A 22,423-nucleotide genomic window follows, 5' to 3' on the forward strand; every position below is an offset into this window, starting at 1 on the left:
TATAAATGAATATTGTTTAACTGTGTTAATGAATAGTTTGCCTAAAAATTAAAAAATTAAAAAGGCCCAAAAATGCTCTCAGTTATATATTTTTTGTCATAAAGGTTTGAAATGACAAGTAAATGATGACAGAATTTTAATTTTTGGGTCAACTATCATTTTAAGATTCTAATAGGTACACAGCTCATGTCCGCATCTATCTTCCCTATACCCGGTTCCTGACAAACATGATGCTTTCCATAACAAGATCATTTTCAGGCTCATTGTTGCTTAGCGGTTGGGCACGAAAATGGATTCGTGGTCAAAGCGCTGTTATTAATAGATACGAGTGAACACTATTAGCAGATGAAAATGGGAGATTGAGCATTTCAGAAGTTAATAAGATCTCCCTATTGATAGGTTCCCTTTATCATGTCTGCGTTTAGAAAAATTACCTAAATGTGCAATGGGCCGAAAATCTTACTCAATCATATGTTTAGGGAGAACGGACATTTGCAGGGTGTATCTAACTTCATTTCACCTGTGTTTTTTTATTTACAGGATATAAATAGTTTTATTTTCGGTATTTGAATATTTGAAGAATCACTTACTCATATATCTTACTCAAGCATAGACAGTTTTTAAAGTCTTCATGAAATTAAAATGTAAGGTTTGGGGATATTAGTATGGATAGGTTAGCCTTAAGGATATCTGTAAACTAATGTGCTCCAAAACATTTTAAAAAATCACATTTAGAGGATATAAGCATTCAAGCAATCAAAACATACAGTCTCTCACTTACACCAAAAAGGAGTCAAGATTTTGATGACATCACTCTGCACTTCAGCTTCTCATCTGATTTTTTGGACCAATCCAAAGCTCTAGACTTGAGAATCTACTGCTGGCTTTTTTAAAAGTGCAGATTTCAAGGCATTTCACTGGGTCTTGAAGTACTGAGTCATATTGAGTGCTTTTATCATGTTTTTTATAGTCATTTTAAGTGCTTTTGGTCACTGATTTCTTTTTATGGGGCGAGTGATTCTTCAAAAATTCTCACTTTTGTGTTTTACAGAAATAAGAGTGGTCGGGAAGAACGTGTGTGTTGAAACAACATAAAGGTGACTTTTAAGTGATCAACAATATTCCTTTATTGTTTTGCCGAATTTAAGAATGAAAGATGACTAACATGAGAGATTTGTTTAAGTTGATCAGAGTGAAGCTTTGGACTGATCAGAGACGCTGCTGTCCCTACATCTTTGCATCCTCATCAGGGCTGATGTTCATCGTTTTACTCACTTCTGACAAAATTGATGGACTCATTTAGGACCAGGGGTCATTATTGCTCTCTATAATGGAGAATTATTTTATAATGGAAGTTACATCATGTCTGCTATGGTGATGTTATGATCAGAACAAATATGATTACTGCATAATCCCCTGAAATTTGGTGGGGAAGCTGTAATGGTCCTGCCTCCTAAATGTGATATCAGTATTCATCACACTGATTCACCAAGGACAGCCTCATCAGTTTGAGAAGAAAGCTGTTTTTTTTCCCTCTCTAATGGAATGGTTCAGTTTCCTGCTATGAAAATATAAACATTAATCTTGTCATGTGACTGGGAATGTTATTTTTCATGATAAATAGATTTGACTTCTACATAATTGAACTGCTGGTGATCAAAAGGAAACTTCCTCCATATGAATAAAAATCTGCTTGTTTTTAAGATAATGATTTTGTGAGGTTATTTTTGTAGGTGGACAAGCTGCATGTAGAACTTGGAAGCAAATTTGTAGCATTTGTCTGCATTTCTTTGATCCTTTGAGATGAAAGTGTAGAGTTTATAAAAACATATACTGTACTTTCAAAACTTACCCCAGTCTAAAAAAAAACATCCACCGGAAATGTCCTACAAAACAGCTTGTTCTTCAAACATTGTGTTCCTGCCCATATTGCTCATTTCACAACGTCTTGAAGGCACTACTGCAAAGGTGGTCCACTTAAAGCTCCCGTGTGTAATTTTTTAGAGGATCTCTTGAAAGAAATGCAATATAATATACATGTCTTCAGAGGTGTATAAAGACCTTATGAAGCGCTATGTTTTTATTACCTTAGAATGAGCTATTTCTATCTACTTACACCGCGGGTCCCCTTACATGGAATTCACCATGTTGTTTCTACAGTAGCCCTAAAGGGACAAACTGCTCTACAGAACGGGTTTCGTAAATACGTTATCTCCTTAGGCAAAGAAGCTAAAATGTGTTATCTGTGTCTGTGTCAACCACTATAGTGCTTCGAAAGGGAAGGAGGAGGGATGGAGTGATCTGTTGGTGTTGTACCGCTTAATTTCATACACTGGACCTTTAAAGGTGTCATGAACTGGGCTTGTTTATTGTTTTATACTGTTGTATGAGGTCTACTTATGACGTTCGCGTGGTTTTTACATTCAAAAATATCAAAATCAATAAGTAATAGGCTATTTTCTACCCGGGTTTTGAGGCCGACTCGACCAATGCTCGGTTTTAATGGGCGTGCCGCATTGAAGACTTGGAAGTAAACGCCCACTCCTATGATTGGATAGCAGTTTGTGCAGTAAACTTAGTTGGAGCCTTCTGTGAATTTGGTTAGACACGTAACGTTAAGTCACACATTAGCTCTACTCGCACGGGATTGGTATTATCTGGGGACCTTGTGTGATTTAGAAATGACCTCCCCACATCTGTATTTCATGTGGCGCATTCGCACGGGATAAGTGAAGCCTGTGATTTTACTCAAATTTACTGACTTATTTCCCGGATGTGATGGCAAGGCTTTGCGTGTATGTTGTATAGCCTATAGTTGTATGGTGTTTAATGATATATGACCGTACCTGTCAGCATTTGAGACCCGTGATTGCGAACCGGACACAAGATCTCCGCGATCGAGGGTCTCAAATGTTACAAGAGTTTCCATGATAAATAAACAAATGGGAGACTCCCGGGACTCCCGGCCAAAATGACAGTGTTGGCAGGTAATATATGGACAGGGGCGTGTTTACTGTTTTGGGGGCCCTAAGCAAAGTCAAGACATGAGGCCCCCCACACATTGCCTAACATTTTTGTTTGAATTGCACAGCAGTATTGAGTACATGGAATTAATGAGACATATATACATACAAATATAAACTGAATTTATTTTACGTTGAACCGTATAACAGCACAAAATTCCCTACAGTTTGTTATAAGAATAAACCTTCTTGGTTTTGGGATGAAAAGGTGTCCTTTGTTTTATTCAGAATATTACAGAATACTTTTAGCTACAGTATAAGAAAGTAAAAGGTGCAAGATTCTTCTTTTCATGCTTCTTTTCATAGCATTGTTTTGCTATATTCGTAAAATTAGTATTAGATTTATTTTCTTTTGCTTTCTTTCGATACGTGCGCTTCATTGCATCCGAGTGTCTAAATCAAGCGTCAAATGATTTTACCGCTTGTAGCCACTAGGGGGCCCCCAAGATTGCGGGGCCCTACGCATTTGCGTGGTGGTTAACAATGCTACTGTATATGGATATGACCCAGCACCCGAAATAATATCAAAACACTTCAAAACAGCCTCCATTATTCGCAAACGGTGGATAAAAACTTGAAAAATGATATATGAGCCCGCCAAATCCCAGAGATGCCGATTCGCACGAGACTATCACAGGACCTCTGTGGTCAAATATGGTAGGTAATTTGTGGGGGAATTTTTACTTTACAAATTACAGACATGGCCGATTCGCACGGGCTTAAGATCACAGACAACCTCTGCAATTATTACAAATGACTAGAGGTCCCCAGGTAATATTAATCCCGTGCGAATAGGGCTATCTGGGCATATCAAGCGATCTCTAACAAAGCAATAGTGACGCATAGTACAAAAATGTTTTACTCACATAAGATTGCTGCGTCATTCCTGTCGGATCCAATATTGACGGCACAGCACTGCTTTTTAATTTTAGTCTCTCCGCAAATCCAGCGTCGACCTGTGCCTTGTTCACAAAGGAATCTGCGGTGAAATGAAGCGAACAAATGCTCAATGTTTTACCCACATGAGCTGGAACGTCTTTAAAAATAAACTTCAACCACACATTACTAATGTCGGAATCTGAAGGAAGGGTTATGCAGCGACTGTGTTCTTCCACAACCAGGCATTGACTGCACAATATTTTGTGATCTTTAACGGCATGTTTATTGCTTGCTCGCTCGCTCTATCTGGTTCCGCACAACTTGTGTTACTTCAGTACTGTCATGCGTGAACCAGTGGGCTGGGCTAGAGAAGTAGTCATTGATATTCTTCTGTGGAGGCGATGTTCATAGATAGGTGCATTCCAGGACCTGGCATTCGCTGGCAGTTCCGATCCTAGACGTCTGGGGGCCCTATGCAAACCTTTGTGAGGGGCCATTGTCGTAATAGTTCAAATTAGATGAGCATAACTGTAAACTATAATATATAAAATGATAAATCAATTAACACACTTAAATAAATTAAAACTGAAAGACAAACAACCTTAAACTGACATTAAGAACAATTAAGTATAAATTAAATTTACATTTTGATTCACATGTAAATAATCCTTTACCTAAAGTAACACATGGCTCTGGAACCATCTAGCTTTTTACAAATCAAATGAGTGATTAACAAAAATAAAACATGATAAATATTGTCGGGTCCCGGGTCTAGCACGTCTGTTTTGTTCGTCCTCTGTGTGTGTTTACACTAGATCTCGCCTGACAGTTCACCATGTGCTCAGCTCCGTGTTCTTGACCCCGCCCCTCTTGTCTACTAATCATTAACCACTTTTGGCTCTCTTCGCATCACCTGGTGTCGCGCTCTCTCTCCAACTGTTTCTTATTCCACACTGATTTTCTCCTCTTCTTATTTCTCGTGCTTCTCCCAGTTTGTGTCGGATCGTTAGTGTTTGCTGCACAAGTGTAGCCAGTCTTGACTTTCTTAAGTATTGTGTCCAGAGATATTGTTCCAGTCTAGTCGTGATATCTTGCCTTGTAATCTTGTTATCTTGTCTTGCTACTCAGTACTCACCATTTGTCCTGTCTGGCTCCAGTGCTGTTACCACTACCAGGTGTCTGCATTTTTCTGCCTTGTTTACCCCAGCGACCACGGCTACCGGACCTCACCTCACGTCTATCTGGGGAAGCGGGAACAAGTTCTCTCACGGAGAGAGGACTATCTCTGCCGGTCTTCTCCTCTCCAGGAGTCCTAGCGCCGGGGCTACGGTATTGGCTTCTACCGCCGTGGGTCTGGGTTCGGGCGTACTACTTCGGCCGCACTGTCTTCCCCTCTGTTGAGGACTCCCTGCCTCACTACCGTCAAATGGGAAACTCGGATTTATGCTTCTATTGGAGGACACTTTAACTCACACGAGACACTCGGATTTATGCTTCTCTTGGAGGACACTTTAACTCTCAACCATCCAACGGGACACTCAGATTAATGCTTCTCTTGGAGGACTCTTTAACTCACACGAGACACTTGGATTAATGCTTCTCTTGGAGGACTCTTTAACTCACACGAGACACTCGGTTTAACGCTATTGGGGACTTCCCTCTAGCACCATCACCCGAACCTCGGGCCAACAACCCCCCCATCTACAGTGGTGATCCCAACTCACGCCGAGCTTTCCTTTCCCAGTGTGCTCTGGTTTTCACCCTGCAACCTCGCCGCTATCCTACTGAGAAATCTAAGGTGGCATACGTCCTTACGCTCCTATCCGGGTCTGCCCGGGATTGGGGAGTAGCAGTCTGGGACGCTGAAGATCCCTGTTGCGTGGTGTTCGAGGTCTTCCGTAAGGAGATGATCAGTTTGTTCGATCGCACGGCCCAGGGGGACGAGGCTTCGGCCCAGCTGGCTCGACTATCCCAAAGGGGAGATTCAGTGACCGAGTACGCCATCCACCTCAGAACTCTTGCTGCAGCCTGTGATTGGAATGAGAGCGCCTTATGCGCCCGTTTTCTTGACGGTCTAAACGCCGAGATCGTGGATGAGTTGGCTCCCTTAGATTTACCCAGTGACCTCAATTCCCTTATCAGTCTCTCAGTACGAGTGGAGAGACGCTTGACTTGCCATCGCCAACGACCATTTACCAACCCCTTTCGGCACCCCCACACCCAGCCAGTCGTGTCTACCCCTGTGAATTCCACCTCGGAACCTGAGCCTATGCAACTGGGGCGATTACGTCTGACCCCGCAACAGAAACAACAACGTTTTTCTCAGGGACTGTACCTGTACTGTGGCAGAGCCGGCCATTTCGCCCAGGGTTGTCCGCTAAAAGCCAAAGCCCACTAGTAGTCCGGAGAATCCTAGTGGGCGCCATTACATCAACTTCTCCAAGCAATCGTTCCTGCCTATCCTTTCGTCTGCTGTTCCAGGGGGCCAACCACATGGGGCAAGCCCTCCTAGACTCTGGAGCCGAGGGCAACTTCATCAATGAAGCCACGGCTCGGCAATGGGGAATTCCGACTATTCCTCTCTCTCAACCCGTGGAAGCCTGGTCGATCGCGGGTAGACTCCTCTCCACTATCACGCACGCCACACCTCGTGTAAGTCTTTTTCTTTCGGGGAATCACCACGAGAGTATTGTGCTGTACATCATTGATTCCCCAAGCAACCATATTATCTTGGGCCATCCATGGCTGGTACAGCACAATCATCACGTGGATTGGGGTAATTGTTCTGTTTTAGCCTGGAGCCAATCGTGTCATGTGTCTTGTCTTGGTCCTGCTGCCTCTCCTCTCTCTGTTTCTTGTGTTCAGCAGGTGCGACCCGCAGATCTGACCAATGGAGGAGTACCATGATCTCGGCATGGTCTTTTGCAAGTCCCGGGCTACCTCTCTTCCTCCACATCGCTCCTACGACTGCACCATTGATCTCCTCCCGGGCACTTCTCCGCCCAAGGGCTGGCTATATTCCCTTTCTGGTCCTGAGAGAGGGGCCATGGACAAATACATCCAAGAATCACTCCAGTCTGGTCTCATCTGGCGCTCATCATCCCCTGCGGGTGCGGGATTCTTCTTCGTTCAGAAGAAGGATGGCTCCCTGCGTCCGTGTATTGACTATCGAGGTTTGAATGACATCACTGTTAAGAATAGGTACCCCCTGCCTCTTATGTCATCCGCCTTCGAGCTCTTGCAGGGAGCCCAGGTCTTCACCAAGTTAGACCTCCGTAATGCTTATCATCTTGTCCGCATCCGTGAGGGTGACGAGTGGAAGACGGCGTTCAACACCCCTACAGGACACTTTGAGTATTTGGTTCTTCCTTTTGGTCTGACCAATGCTCCAGCCGTCTTCCAGGAGCTCGTTAATAGCGTTCTGGGTGACATGATAAATAAATGAGTTTGTCTTCGTGTACTTGGATGACATTCTAATTTTTTCCCCTTCTCTCCAGGTACACACCCTGCACGTTAGACGGGTCCTCCAGCGCTTGCTTGAGAACCAGCTATTCGTCAAGGCGGAGAAGTGCGAGTTCCACGCCGAGTCTGTTACGTTCCTTGGCCACATCGTTTCCTCGAGCGGAGTCAGAGCTGATCCTGTTAAGATAAAGGCTGTCGCCGAGTGGCCCATCCCCGACTCTCGCAAGGCACTGCAGCGCTTCCTTGGTTTCGCCAACTTCTACCGGCGATTCATTAGGAAATTCGGCGTAATCGCCGCGCCACTCACGACATTGACCTCCACCAAGATGCCGTTCAGATGGAACCATGACGCTCAGGTTGCCTTTGACATTTTAAAGTCCCGTTTTGTCTCTGCTCCTGTTTTGTCTGTTCCAGATCCTACACGCCAATTCATTGTTGAGGTCGATGCATCGGATGTCGGGGTCGGTGCAGTACTGTCTCAGCGATCCGCCTCCGATGAGAGGGTGCACCCGTGCGCCTTCTTCTCTCACCGCCTTAGCCCTGCTGAACGTAATTACGACATTGGTAATCGGGAGCTGTTAGTGGTACGAATGGCCTTGGGAGTGTGGCGCCACTGGCTGGAGGGGGCAGCGCAGCCCTTCTTGGTCTGGACGGACCATAAGAACTTGGAATACATCCATTCAGCCAAGAGGGTGAGCTCGCGCAAAGCCCGATGGGCACTCTTCTTCGGTCGGTTCAACTTCACCCTCTCGTTCCGGCCTGGGTACAAGAACGTGAAACCCGATGCTCTCTTGCGTCAGTTCGAGGCTCTAGAGAGGGAGTTCCCGATCGAGATCGTCCTTCCTAAGGGATTGGTAATCGGGGCTCTCTCTTGGGGTATCGAACGGCGAGTGGCAGAGGCCGGACGGGGGGTGCAAGTACCAGTCGAGTGCCCAGAGGGCAGGTTGTCGGTGCCGGCTGCGCTGCGCTCGGATGTCCTCCGGTGGGGTCATTCTTCTAGGTTAGTCTGCCATCCAGGAATTCGGGGAACGTCGGCAGCCATCCGCCAGCGGTTCTGGTGGCCTTCTATGGCCGCCGATGTCAAACAGTTTGTGTTGGCCTGCACCATATGCGCTCAGAACAAGTCGCTCAATCGCCCTCCTGCTGGTCTGCTTCGTCCCCTGGCCCATCCCCTCCCGCCCATGGTCTCATATAGCCCTTGATTTTGTAACAGGACTTCCTGTATCCATGGGGAACACCGTGGTCCTCTCGGTGGTGGATCGCTTCTCCAAGGCGGTCCATTTCATTCCATTCCTCAACCTCCCCTCAGCCCGGGAGACTGCTCAACTGATGGTAGACCACGTCTTCTGCCTCCATGGCCTGCCTGTCGACGTCGTGTCTGATAGGGGCCCTCAGTTCTCATCCCGGTTCTGGAAGGAATTCTGTAGACAGATCGGGGCCTCTGCGAGTCTGTCTTCAGGGTTTCATCCTCAGACCAATGGGCAATGCGAGCGGGCCAACCAGGATCTAGGAAGAATGCTCCGCTGTTTGACATCCTCTAACCCGAGTTCCTGGTGCTCTCAGCTCTCGTGGGTAGAGTACGCCCACAACTACCACCCCTCGGCCGCGTCAGGTATGTCCCCATTCGAATGTTCTATTGGCTATAACCCTCCGTTGTTTCCATCACAGGAACCCGATGCTGCAGTTCCATCCGCTCTGGCCTTCGTCCAGCGTTGCCGCAGCACCTGGGAGAAGGCCAGAGGGGTTCTGGCCCGAACTGGAGGACGAACTAAGGCAGCAGCCGATCGCCACCGGTCCTCTCCTCCAGCTTACGTTTGTGGTCAGCAGGTATGGCTCTCCACCAAGGACCTGCCCCTCCGAGCACCTTCTCGCAAGCTGGCGCCAAGGTTCATTGGCCCATACCGCATCACTAAAGTGGTTAATCCGGTGGTCGTCAGGCTCAGACTTCCTCCCTCCCTTGGTCGGGTTCACCCTGTTTTCCATGTGTCCAGGGTTAAGCCTGTGCTTTGATCACCTCTCCATCCTGCAGGCAATCGCCCTTCCCCCCCGCCCCCTTGTCTAGTGGATGGCTCCCCGGCCTACTCAGTCAGGAGACTACTGGACGTCCGTCGCCGGGGGAGGGGCGTTCAGTACTTGGTGGACTGAGAGGGATATGGTGCAGAGGAGAGGAGTTGGGTCCCATCACGGGACATTCTGGACCAGGCCTTGATCGGGGACTTCTACCGGAGACAAGGTGAGCCCCCTCCTAGGACGCCCAGAGGCGCCGCTGGGGGCGGGGGAGTACTGTCGGGTCCCGGGTCTAGCACTTCTGTTTTGTTCGTCCTCTGTGTGTGTTTACACTAGATCTCGCCTGACAGTTCACCATGTGCTCAGCTCCGTGTTCTTGACCCCGCCCCTCTTGTCTACTAATCATTAACCACTTTTGGCTCTCTTCGCATCACCTGGTGTCGCTCTCTCTCTCCAGCTGTTTCTTATTCCACACTGGTTTTCTCCTCTTCTTATTTCTCGTGCTTCTCCCAGTTTGTGTCGGATCATTAGTGTTTGCTGCACAAGTGTAGCCAGTCTTGACTTTCTTAAGTATCGTGTCCGGAGATATTGTTCCAGTCTAGTCGTGATATCTTGCCTTGTAATCTTGTTATTTTGTCTTGCTACTCAGTACTCACCATTTGTCCTGTCTGGCTCCAGTGCTGTTACCACTACCGGGTGTCTGCATTTTTCTGCCTTGTTTACCCCAGTGACAACGGCTACCGGACCTCACCTCACGTCTATCTGGGGAAGCGGGAACAAGTTCTCTCACGGAGAGAGGACTATCTCTGCCGGTCTTCTCCTCAGCAGGAGTCCTAGCGCCGGGGCTACGGTATTGGCTTCTACCGCCGTGGGTCCGGGTTCGGGCGTACTACTTCGGCCGGACTGTCTTCCCCTCTGTTGAGGACTCCCTGCCTCACTACCATCAAACGGGACACTCGGATTTATGCTTCTATTGGAGGACACTTTAACTCACACGAGACACTCGGATTTATGCTTCTCTTGGGGGACACTTTAACTCTCAACCATCCAACGAGACACTTGGATTAATGCTTCTCTTGGAGGACTCTTTAACTCACACGAGACACTCGGTTTAACGCTATTGGGGACTTCCCTCTAGCACCGTCATAGAGACGTACGGTCTACTCGCCTCTCGAGGCAAGTCCCGGCCTTGTCACCTCTCCTCTAAGGTCTTTACGGCCGAGCACTCGAGCCATTTACCCCAAACCCTGGTTGTCCCACATTGGCTGTTCAGTTGTGGAGTTAATTTCGTGCCAGTTGCTGTCTGTGATTGTCTTAGGAAAATAAATCTGTTAAACTGCTTTTGACTCCGGTTCCTTCCCTGACAAAATATAGTTTACTCAAGAAAGCTAAGCATTCGAAAACAAAACATATCAATTATTCTCTAAATGTGATGACACAAAAATGACATATTATCATGGGCAAACGAAATACAGTGGTGTGTATTATAGCTGAGACTCTTGCCTATAGCAAGAATCGGCTCTGTTCACTGGGCCTGGTGTCAATAACAGTTGTAATTTCAGTAACAAGGGCATTTTCAATTCTGACACTTACAGGATGTTCGCTTGAATACGATTCCCTCTTATATAACAAAAGCTCGGGTTAAATTTGATGTCTTCATTTATGACTCCTTTCATTTTTAAGGGTCACAGAAAGTGAGTGTGAAATGGTAACGTAAAACTGGTCATGTTTAACTAACATACCTAATTGGGGAAAACGAAAAATATATGTTAGATGACCCTTTGAGGACTTTATTCTGATAGAAAACACTTTATTCCTTCCTGTACCACAGTAGTCTTGTCCATTGACAGAGTTTAATAATAAGATGTTACAACTGCTCCTGGTTTTCTAATGATTATACATGACTGGAGAGGAGTTTTTTTTTGTGGCAGCAGGTTTTAAATCTTTTAGTTTTAAGGTGCTTTATTACCGTAACTGATATTTTATAAAAGATGTGCAGTTAAAATCTACAAATTATACAGTACTTGAGGATGGTAAAGAGGATCATTTTAAATAATAAAAAAGGCAACAACACTTTGTTTACATTAGTAAAGCATTAATGAGTTTTTAGGCATTTATTATTTTTTGTTAATTTTAGTTAATACGAATTCAGTTGTTCAAGTGAGTTCACTGTGCAATAACTAATGTTACAGTTAACTAACATTAGTTGGTTTTAAAATGTATTAGTAAATGCTGATTCTTATATTTAAGTCAAATTCTAGGCATCTCTGTATATGACATTGTTATTTTATGCAATAGGAGCCCGCCATCCCTTTTTTGTGTAAACAATGTTTAATCTATTTGAAAACTTGAGCAGTTGTAATTGAATAAACTTGCCAATTCAGATATGCTACAGTATGCTGTCAACAACAGAAGTCGAAAAGCATGAAGAAACTATTTACTTCTCTGTAAGACACAGTGAATTACTAATAACAATAGTTATATGGCGTAATGTAGAAGTTACTAATTCCCCTGTATTTTACCACTGGAGGGCACACTAGTTGACTACCTTCCTCATTATAGTAATCTGATTCTTTCAAGCATCACATCCGTGTGGTCTGATTACAGTCTTTGATATGAAGTGCTGTCTCCATTATCAATGTTTTGTACCTCTGTGGTTCCTAACTTTTTTTGTAAGACCCCCTTCATAAGGTGCATCGCTTTGTGTCCCCCCCAAATAAATATTTTTAATCTTAGAGTTTTGTTTAAACCAAAAACATTCAGTTTTACAATGCTGGAAGTTTTTTTGGTTGGTGATCTTATTTTGCATAATTTATGATGTCTATATTTTCAAAAATGCCACAAAAACTGTGGCCCCTGGATCCATTTTGGGGCCCCCAGTTTGAAAACCACTGTTGTCATAATAAAGAGCCAACAGAATAGCTTGCTTACACCTCAACAGCTGTTTTCTTCATATTTCCTTTTAATTTCTCTTTATAATGTGAATCTATTCCTTGTAAAGTGGCAAAATGTTGCTACACACAGAGGCTAAAATACATACTGTTTGCAATGCACATTTTCTCAAAGCAGCTTTGCAGCAATAATATTGCATTGCTAGTTTGCTCAAACTCTCACTGCAACTTAATTTAAAGTTAAGTTTAATTAATATTGTCCCAGTCATTTCAATAAAACAAAATAGAGTAAAACAAGAGTGTCCCTGAAAGCATACTGTGACATCTGAGTAACCGTTGTAATAAACAAATGTTTTGAGGAACATATTTGCATGTCACGTGCTAGTGACTACAAGTTGAAACTTTCTGACAATCTATAATGAGAAATATTCCCCCAAACAAAAAAATCAAGATAAATAAAAATTTCACAACTTAGTATGATATTTGTGCTTGTAATAGCTATCGCCTTATAATATGTTGGTAATTCAACATAATTGTGCCTTTTGCTTAGTCATTTGTCACTTTTTCAGACCAAGATCAGACCAGACCAGGATCTATCTTGATTATAGCTTATTATTTATCATATCTTATCATAGCCTACCTTTCATTTCATGAGTTTTTATGTGTGATTTTAATGTATTATAAAAATGACCACATGAGAAAGTTATCCAGTTTTAACACTGGGATACAATTAGGGATGCATCGAATTTTTTTTCTGGTACTTGACGATACCGATGCCTGTACCTTTTTAAAACACAGTGAGACTGATAAAAATGGAATAGCTTCATAGTTACAAACAACTCCACTTCAAACACATTATGAAAAAATAAACAATTTTATGTGCTTTTCACAAACTTTTAAAGCAAATTTCACAATGAATTTCTGTCAGTTCTGTCACATGAGGTATCGGTCTTTGGGATCGGTGCATTTTTACGAGTACGAGTACACGAGCTTAGTATTGGGCCCGATACCAATTCGGTGCATCCCTACATACAATAGGTATATGATATAAATGTGAGGTCAAGTAGCCTATTCTTAATATTTACTTGTTAGGTTGCTGTGCTATGGTATATTGCTTATAATAAACAATGTGTTTGTTTGCCTCATTTGTAGTGCACATACCACTTCAAAGGAATAATGCACCAAAAATTCATTCACTGTTTTCTTTTTCTGTAAAACACATAAAAAGTCATGCTGGCAAGAGAGTTTGGTAAAAAAACTGACAACATGTTTATTTTGGAATGAACCATTTCTTTGAAAAGGATGGTACATTAAGAATATTTAGAGTTGTCTTCGTTTACCTTTTAACCTATTTATACGTAGTGTTTAACTTTCAACTAACAAAGTATTAGTGTGGTTGAGTTGCCACAAACTCTGCATGCCGCTATGTGTATTCGCTACGTAGTTCAGTAACCCCGCCCACTTTTCGCACTAGTGATTTGATTGACAACTACATTGAAGCAGCAGGTGAAATTATGCAGCTAGTCTTGCGAGTTCTTGCGACATAGTTCAGCTTTTTAAAACACAGACGAGTTCAAGAAACCATGGATCTGTCATATTAAACCCCGGAAATTGCTCTCAAACAGGTAAACAACTTTAAGCTTTTTGTCAAGCGGAAGAAAATGTAAATATTGATTATTTATTGAACATTTCTGCCTAACTTGAGAGCCGAAAAGTTTATCGCAAACTTCGACACACCTCGCGCGTCGGACATGCGCAAGGGAATTGACTTGTATAAGGCTATTTGTGAATTTGTAGGCTATTTACAAAAGTTTTAAAAGGTGTTATATTTTAGCACTGGTGAAGGACACACATAAACGTCATTGTTATAAAGCACAGTTCACAGGAATAAGATAAATGTCGATGCGCAGGACAAAAGTGATGTCACGCGCGTTTACTCCGATGTAAGTTAGTTGCATTGCAATGATATTTTGTCAGCAATGACGAATATTTGTTTGCGCTTATAGGCGAAAATACAGTAAATAAATAGATTGTCATTGCACTTATTCTACCTTTTTAGCTCTTAACCCAGCCTTACAGTTCGTTTGTAACCACGTAATAGGACGTGATGAGTTTAATCTAGCCGTTTATGGACTGTAAACTAAACGTATGGTGTGCTGGTAAAAAGAGTGATGGGTAACTGCATGCTCTTCATACATTGAAAAGTTTGACAGGCAGTCAAAGCAGATGAAAGTAGATGATCCTTTTCAAAATGCCTGTTTGTTTTCTTTCCCTGGCTCAAATGTTGATTTAAATTGTTACTTTATATATTTATTCTGCTACTAAGACACACCTGTGTCTGTATCCCCCTCCAGTGTGCTTGTACAGTTTCCCACGTGTGAAGATGTCTGTGATCATTTAGGGTTGGAACAGACAAATATTCATGTGTTCCCCAGTCGCCCTAGTTCGACCAATCAAATTAAACATCATGTAGTGGCATGCTTAATTTCACAACAACGAAGAGTTTAGGAGAAACTTAGAAAGTTTTCCCTTTAAGCACAGCTTCCTTTACAGGAACAGTATTAGTTGTAGGATGCCTCCAGTAGGCTTGGTGTGTGCCCTGTCTAGCTGGGAGAAATATAGGTGTGTCATAGTTCCAAAAACTAATTAACCCTCATCAACTCCCAGTTTATTAAGTAGGGCCTACTGGTTAAGATTAAGCTTAAGATGTGGATCAGCAAGCTCGAATATTGCTGTTGCAGTTGTGGTTTGTTATTTGGAGTTTTGAGCAGAATTCTTGACAACGTGGTCAATAATTCAGCAGTTTATTGCTATAATAATTAAAACATGAAATCATATAAGATGATGATGTGATGAATATGTACAAAATATTGACTAATAAATGATTTATGATGGTCTGTTCTGCTGCATCAGAAAATAAAAGTGGAATTGTTTACAGCTTCTATTAAACTACTGAATTAATTGTATTAAAATGATCTGTAAGTCATTTTGATTATTCCTTTTTATTTTCTAATTCATGTATCTGGTGAAAGCAACAAAGTTTAGATTGTCGACAATAAGTTTGTCTTATTGAGAATTTGCATTGTATGAGACCATATCATATTAGATTGCAGTTATACCAAGATATTGGTTTGAACATGGAAAAAGTCAATTAACAATTTTTTGTAGTTATGTATCTTATTTTCAACATGTTTTGCTACAGTGTTAGTAATAGTATAGTATCATATATGACAGTGGTCGGGAACCTATGGCTCGCGAGCCACATGTGCCTCTTCACCAACATTTGATCGTTAAAAAAAACATATATTTCAGGTTGTTCTTGCCAATACACGCATGCAGTGATATGCGCAAGAACTTATCAATGGCAAACAACGTTTCTATGGTAACCTCTCGCGCCCGCAGCCCGTATGAAGCTACCCAGAGCGCGAGGAGTTTAGAAGAACGAGCGTCATGCTTTTATTGAAAGTTACGGCTTTCTGTGGCGTATGATACAGAACTCGTTGCCTCGCTATGTAATCACATGTTAAAAGTTTTAAAACCAAACCATGCCGCAAAGCGCAAAGTATCCGGTGAGCAGATGGAAGCAAACTGTGACGCGTTAGTGTGGATGCGCTGTGTTTAGCTCCTCATATCCGTGTGAGCAGTCTTTCTCGCATATGAATTATATGAAGTCATACATACAGCTGTCAAGGTTGACAGAGGACTTTCAATGCCGGTATGTATGTGTCTTGACCACGTACGAACCGAACTACAAAGCTATTATCAAGACGCTAGTTTTGTTCGCTTTCATGAGGTGTTGCTCAGGTTGCGCAGACTGGTCGGCGTATGACATCAAAGTGCCGCGAGAGCAGAGCTCCGTGTGCTTTCAAAACTTTCTCGCGGTACTCTGATCTCAGACATTCGCCGATCAGTCTACAGCATTTCAAGAAGTCGAACATACCTAATGCAAAGTCAGAAGACACATATGCAGTATTTTGTGAGTATCAGTACTATAGGAATGTGCACTTTTTAAATAATATGTTTGATATAATGAAGTTTAATTGAATGGCGGCCTAATGTAAACCTGTAGTCTAAGTTGTTCATAAGTAATGGAAATCATTTTTGACAGTGGTGTAAAGTATTGGAGTAAATGTAATTTGTTACTTTACTTAAGTATCTTTTTGGCTACTTTGTAGTTGTACTGAGTATTACAGATATTAGCAACTTTTACTCTCTACTTGACATGAGTATATGTACTCTTTATTCCACTACATTTGTAATGACTAATGCAATTACACATTACATTTTGCATTGCACCTATCATTTTTGCAGCAGTTTATTTTTGCTACAGAAGAAGCAATATTGTCATTTACAAGCATTGAAGGTACTATGTCTTGTGGATTTTGCCCTTATTTACTAAAACTTGTCAACATGGCTTCTTTATGTGAATATGAGTGCATTATCAGGTAGTTAAGAATTGCTGGCAGTTTATATGTGAAATGAGGACATGACTGCAGCTGGCGATGAGGCCAAAACCAGCATGTCCAGTGCAAACTTTTTGACTTTTTAATTTTACTTAACATTATTTTATTTATCCGTTACATTGAACAGACCTTTTGAAGGAGTTTGGTTTACTTATGAGCACTTGAGCTTAAATGAGACTTAGGGTGTTTGTAATAGACGTACAGTAGGTTATGGTGTCGACCATGATTTTTTGCAATTTTGAGGTGTTCAGTCTTATTATGATTTAAGAAAATAAATGCGATTGCTCTCCTCACGAATCAACTGTTTCTTGTTTTTCACTGACGTGTCTCTTAAGTGTTGAGGACTAGTGCTGCTTTGAGCCTACATTCAGTATGAGTAAAATACTCAAGTACTGTTAAAATCAGATAGTCTGAGACTTACTGAAGTCGTTTTGGAATTGGTGACTTGTAACTTGTAATGGAGTAATTTTCGCTGCAAGGTATCTGTACTTTAACTTAAGTATGGTTTTCAGGTACTCTTTACACCTCTGTTTTTTGGAGCCCCAGATGTATGCACTGTTTTGTTTGTTTCACTGTTTTTGAGTTGTCTGTGGACATGTTGTCTTATTAAAGGTAAAGAACAATTGATCCCTATAGGGACCATAAGAGAGACGGTGGTCTGTGGACATAAATCAAGTTATTAATATTGAATTGAAAGATAATATTTGTCATTGAAAGATGTTATATATATATATATATATATATATATATATATATATAATAGTTTTGCAATGGCTCTTTTGGTAAATTAATTAACCAAAACTGGAAAAATGGCTCTTTTGTTAAAAAAGGCTCCCGACCCCTGCTATATGATATAACATGTTCATAATATAATGTCCAAAATGTGATTCTAAGACCTGTAGCGCTTTGCAAAACAAATAGATGTTTGTTTAGGCTATGTAAAAATTCAACAATTTAAGATTAAATGTGGAAATAAAAACAAATTAGAAAAACTTTTTAATCCCTAGAGTTATTGAGCAAAATGCATTTCACTACTAATGTGTTCAAATAATTACATTTTTAAAACCTAAAATAATGTGTCACAACCTGTTAAAAGAAAACCAACCATATATTGAGCATCTTATGTTCGTTTAATATTTCTAGATAAAAAATGATTGAGCACAGATTTGCATTCTTATATACTCCACAAATGCACATGATAAAGCAAACCGTGTCTACCACAGGCTACACCTGCTTGGAGAGAGCCGAAATGTTTCTGTAATGTTAATCAGATTGGCACTTAGGTTCATGTGTATAGTATGGCCTGTGACAAAGGTTGAATTGTTAGTGTTTGCTGGTATTGGTGTCCGATTCCAAAAGATTGCATCTAAGATGGAATGTGCCGACTCGCCAAACAATGGATTTATTATTGATTAGAAAGAAAACCGCATATATCTGTCATCAATCTGTAAAAGTAGCATTTGTTACAATATGTAGTCAACATCTGTGCAGTCTGTCATCACATTTTAATTTGAAATGGGCTTTGTGAAATGGGTTTTGTGCTTTCCTGTGGCTCAGTGGTTAGAGCACGGCACTAGCAATGCCAAGTTCATGGGTTCGATCCTAGGGGATTGCACATAGTCAGAAACAAATGTATAATACAATGCAATGCTTGGATAAAAGCGTCTGCCAAATGCGTAAATGTAAATATGATGTACAGCCTGCTATTTGTGTGTCTTTCATTGGGAGTCAATACGACACCATTAACAAGATTTTATGAACAGGACAGTGACATTAAGCGTTAATTTGTGTATTTGTTGGTTACTTTAACTAAACAAATTTTTTTTTAGAATGTGTCACAGTCTCGTCTGTCCCCATGCCTGTTTTCCAGAGTTTTCCCCTTTGGACTACATCACCCATCATCCTCCACGTTCCCTCAACAGTCCCTCATCAGTTATCACCGCACCTGCCAGCTATTCCCTCATCACCTGGACTCTGTGTATATATACTCTAGGGTTTTTCCTGGCTCAAAATGAGGCGGAGGTGGTGCCATCCTGATCTTGTACACACGCACACGTAGGCCTACCGTACCTTTAAGTGGCTTAACCAAAGTGACTTTAAGTTTGACATATTAAAAGTTCTAATAAAATTAGATAAAAATGACAATTATTAAGTTATATAAAACATTACTTTTATTCAACCAAACAGAAATGTTTTTTTAATCAAATAAAGACACAATAGCCAACTGAATCAACCAGTCTTTCTAAATGAGCAAAGCTGATTCACATCTTGCATTCTCTGTGGTTCACTTTAAATGACTCAAGGATCTCTTATATTCGCTAGTGACTGAAAAGTTCAATAGTTTAAATGAATCTGTTCAAATGAGTCATTCGAGTGAGAGTAGTTCTAAACGCAATGTGCGTTCATACTGGCGAACTCGCTGTGTACAGTATACGCTGATTCAACGATCCAACTGCACAGCTAAAGACATTACAATGATGTATGTCATGTTAATTTAATAATTTTAAGAAATTAAACGTACTTGGATGCAAAACAAACGGCCGTGAAACACAGGCTGGCTCTTGTTCTGCAACTCTTTTTAGCGCCTCAGTGTGCTGATAACGAAACAGCGCCTCCACCGTGGCATAATTGTCATGGTTCTGCCTCAGGTTCTGCCTCATGGCAGAACCTCTTGTTAGGTGTGGAGAGAAACATATTATTGTCCCTTTGACATAATATGCGTTCTCTCCGGTGTCTCGTCTCTAAGCCCCGCCCTCTCGTTACCTCGTTAGCTTCCCCTTAGTGTTTGATCCCTGTCACCTGCCCGTCACCCTTCCTCTGTAATCATCCCTCGTTAGTGTTCCCCTATTTAAAGCCTCTGTTCTTTCTGTCCCGTGTCGGTTAATTGTTCAATATTTCTCGCATGTTGTTCATGTTCCCCGTGTTCCTGCCTTGCCTTGCCCTGCGTGTCCCTAAGAGTGAGTTTTGTTTGTTTATGATTTTAGTTCTCGTTTTGCCCCCGTGAGGGAAGTTTTTGTTTGTCTTTTTGAAAGGTCTTTTGTTTATAGTGTTTTTGCAACCCCACCGTGGGTTTTTGTTTTATATTTATAATAAAGTTCTGTGTTAACCCTTTACTGGCTTCCTGCATCTGGGTTCTTCCTCTCACCCCTCCTCGACAGTAATGTTGCAACTGCAGTTACAAATGACAGTCTGTTAAATGCACGCAGCATTTCTTGTGAAGACTCACAACTTAATTTTGGCGAGAGCCTGAGGCGGCACGACATTTGACGGAGGCGGCTGCCTCCAATTTCTCTATGCAGGAAAAACCCTGTACTCACTGTGTTGTTGTATTCCTTGCCTTGTATTGTGCCGGTCTTGATTGTATGTATTTTGCGATTCTGCCATGTGTGTTTACTCATCTTTGAGTATTGGATCATTGTGGATTATCATTAAAGAGTATCTTTGGGTTTACCTTCGTCTGTCATCCACGTGAGTTCTGTTACAGAAGACCAGACCTCCAATAACATGGAATATATTGGCTTCGACTCTCCAGAGGACATCCTCCAGTACCTGCTGTTCCAAGACTGGACCTCTGGAGAGGTATTTGCAGGACTTTTTAGAAATCAGTTGGGATGACCTCTTACTCAACGGGTGTTTCCTAATGGGGCTGGATAATGCCGTCCTCCGTGCTCTGTCTCCAGATTTGCGTGAATGGCCGCTGACGGAGTTCATAAATGTTGTCCTGATATTGAATAGCTCTCGCTTTTCCGTAAGCGAGGCCATTACGGACGAAATTGATGAACCTCTGGCCCCATCTGGCTGCCTGTTGAGCGCCCCAGCTTACCTTAACATAACGGCAAAGTCTTCCACCAAGCCTCTCCCGGACCGGCACGCTGCCTTGCACATCAACGCTCCCTTGAGCCGGTGCCTCGACCCTCACCTGAGCCGGTGTTTCCCCACGGACCTCCTGCACTCAAGCTCCCCCTGATGGATCAGGTGTTGCAGGAGTTCGACCCCTTATACTTTAAAAGGGACACCACAGAGCCTTTCAAGTCTTCCAAGCCTTTCAAGTCTTCCAAGCCTTTCAATTCTTCCAAGCCTTTCAAGTCTTCCAAGCCTTTCAAATCTTCCGAGCCTTCCAAGTCTTCCGAGCCTTCCCAAAAGTCGTCTGAGCCTCCAAAGCCTTTAGAGCCTCCCAAGCCTTTATAGCCTCCCAAGCCTTCAGAACTTCCCGAGCCTCCCAGGCCTTCAGAGCCTCCCAAGCCTTCATAGCCATCTCAGCCTTCCGAGCCCTCTCAGCCTTCCGAGCCCTCTCAGCCTTTCGAGTCCTCAGAGCCTTTCAAGTCCTCAGAGCCTTCCAAGTCTTCAGAGCCTTCCAAGTCTTCAGAGCCTTCCAAGTTTTCAGAGACTTCCACCGAGACCTCATCAGAGCCTTCAACCGGCTTTGCCCCAGATTCCACCACATTGGCCATTATGTCTTGGACATCCTGGGTTTCCCCCAAGGAAATTTTGGGGGGGCTCTCATACCCGAGCTGCTGTGGCCTGACCTGCCTCCTCGGATAAGACTCTGAGGACTAGTCACGGAAAGCACCTCCACGCTGCGATCGTGACGAGCGCCTTCTTTCCCACGCCTACTTCCACCGCAACAGTTGGCAGTGTCACCATCACTCCAGACCCCAGCGCCACAGTGGTCACCAGCCCTGGCTCATTTGTCCCCACCAGCATGGCTCTCCTGACTCCATTGTCACAGACGCTGCGGCCACCCCTGAACTGCCAGCACCTCCCAGGCCCCCTGAACTGCCGGTACCTCCCAGGGCTCCTAAACCGCCGGTACCTCCCTGGCCCCCTGAACTGCCGGCACCCCCTTGGACTACTGTGCTCCGGGCGGTGCACAGCCGACGCGCCTTTTGGGAGGGGGGAGTACTGTCACAATCTCGTCTGTCCCCATGCCTGTTTTCCAGAGTTTTCCCCCTGGGACTACATCACCCATCATCCTCCACGTTCCCTCACCAGTCCCTCATCAGTTATCACTGCACCTCCCAGCTATTCCCTCATCACCCGGACTCTGTGTATATATACGATGCGAAGTGTGTTTACTCATCTTCGTGTACTGGATCATTGTGGATTATCATTAAAGAGTATCTTTGGATTTACCTTCGTCTGTCATCCACGAGAGTTCTGTTACTGAATGCAATCACAATTTAAAAAAAAAGAAAACACTAACTGATTTAATATGTAAGAAATGTACACTTTAAAATTGTTGCGTAAACACAGAAGACTCTGCAGAATATATTACAGAAAAATATACAGAGGGCAGAGGTTTTCATTTCGGCTCTGACAACCGTGAGACTGCGACAAACATTGTGTGTTTGCGTCTGCGTCTGCACTGTATGAGGACATGAACACATGAACTTCATCTCCAGAGTTGCTCTGAGAGTTTATTTTAGAACTTTTTACTGAGTGAAGCTATGTGAAGGGAAGCTATCAAACACACACTAAAAAATAAGCATCTTCAGACGACCGGCCAAAATAAAAGTCTGATTAACTACAGTAGTTTTATGTTAGTCTCAGCCTCAGACGTCATTCCCACAGACCATTGGCTTAATGTCTGATGCATAAGGCACACTTTTCTGGAAACACTTCAGCACATTCGAAGTCGACATCTGATTGGTTGAATTTCACAGGATTTCCAGGAGACGTGCATGTCGCGTTCTGTAAC

At 42.8% G+C, this 22,423-nt stretch overlaps 1 protein-coding gene across 2 annotated transcripts in view; it reads left to right on the forward strand.

Moving 5' to 3' along the window:
• Positions 1–13,760: 13,760 nt before the first annotated feature.
• The window catches only part of card11 (caspase recruitment domain family, member 11), a 46,471-nt gene continuing 37,808 nt past the window's right edge, over positions 13,761–22,423 (forward strand). For both annotated transcript variants that reach the window (XM_057345784.1, XM_057345785.1), the window contains exon 1: positions 13,761–13,887. The gene's annotated coding sequence lies outside the window, so the exon portion shown is untranslated. The remainder of the gene's footprint in view (positions 13,888–22,423) is intronic.

Source organism: Triplophysa rosa, linkage group LG11 (assembly GCF_024868665.1).
Source record: "Triplophysa rosa linkage group LG11, Trosa_1v2, whole genome shotgun sequence".
NCBI lineage: Eukaryota > Metazoa > Chordata > Actinopteri > Cypriniformes > Nemacheilidae > Triplophysa > Triplophysa rosa.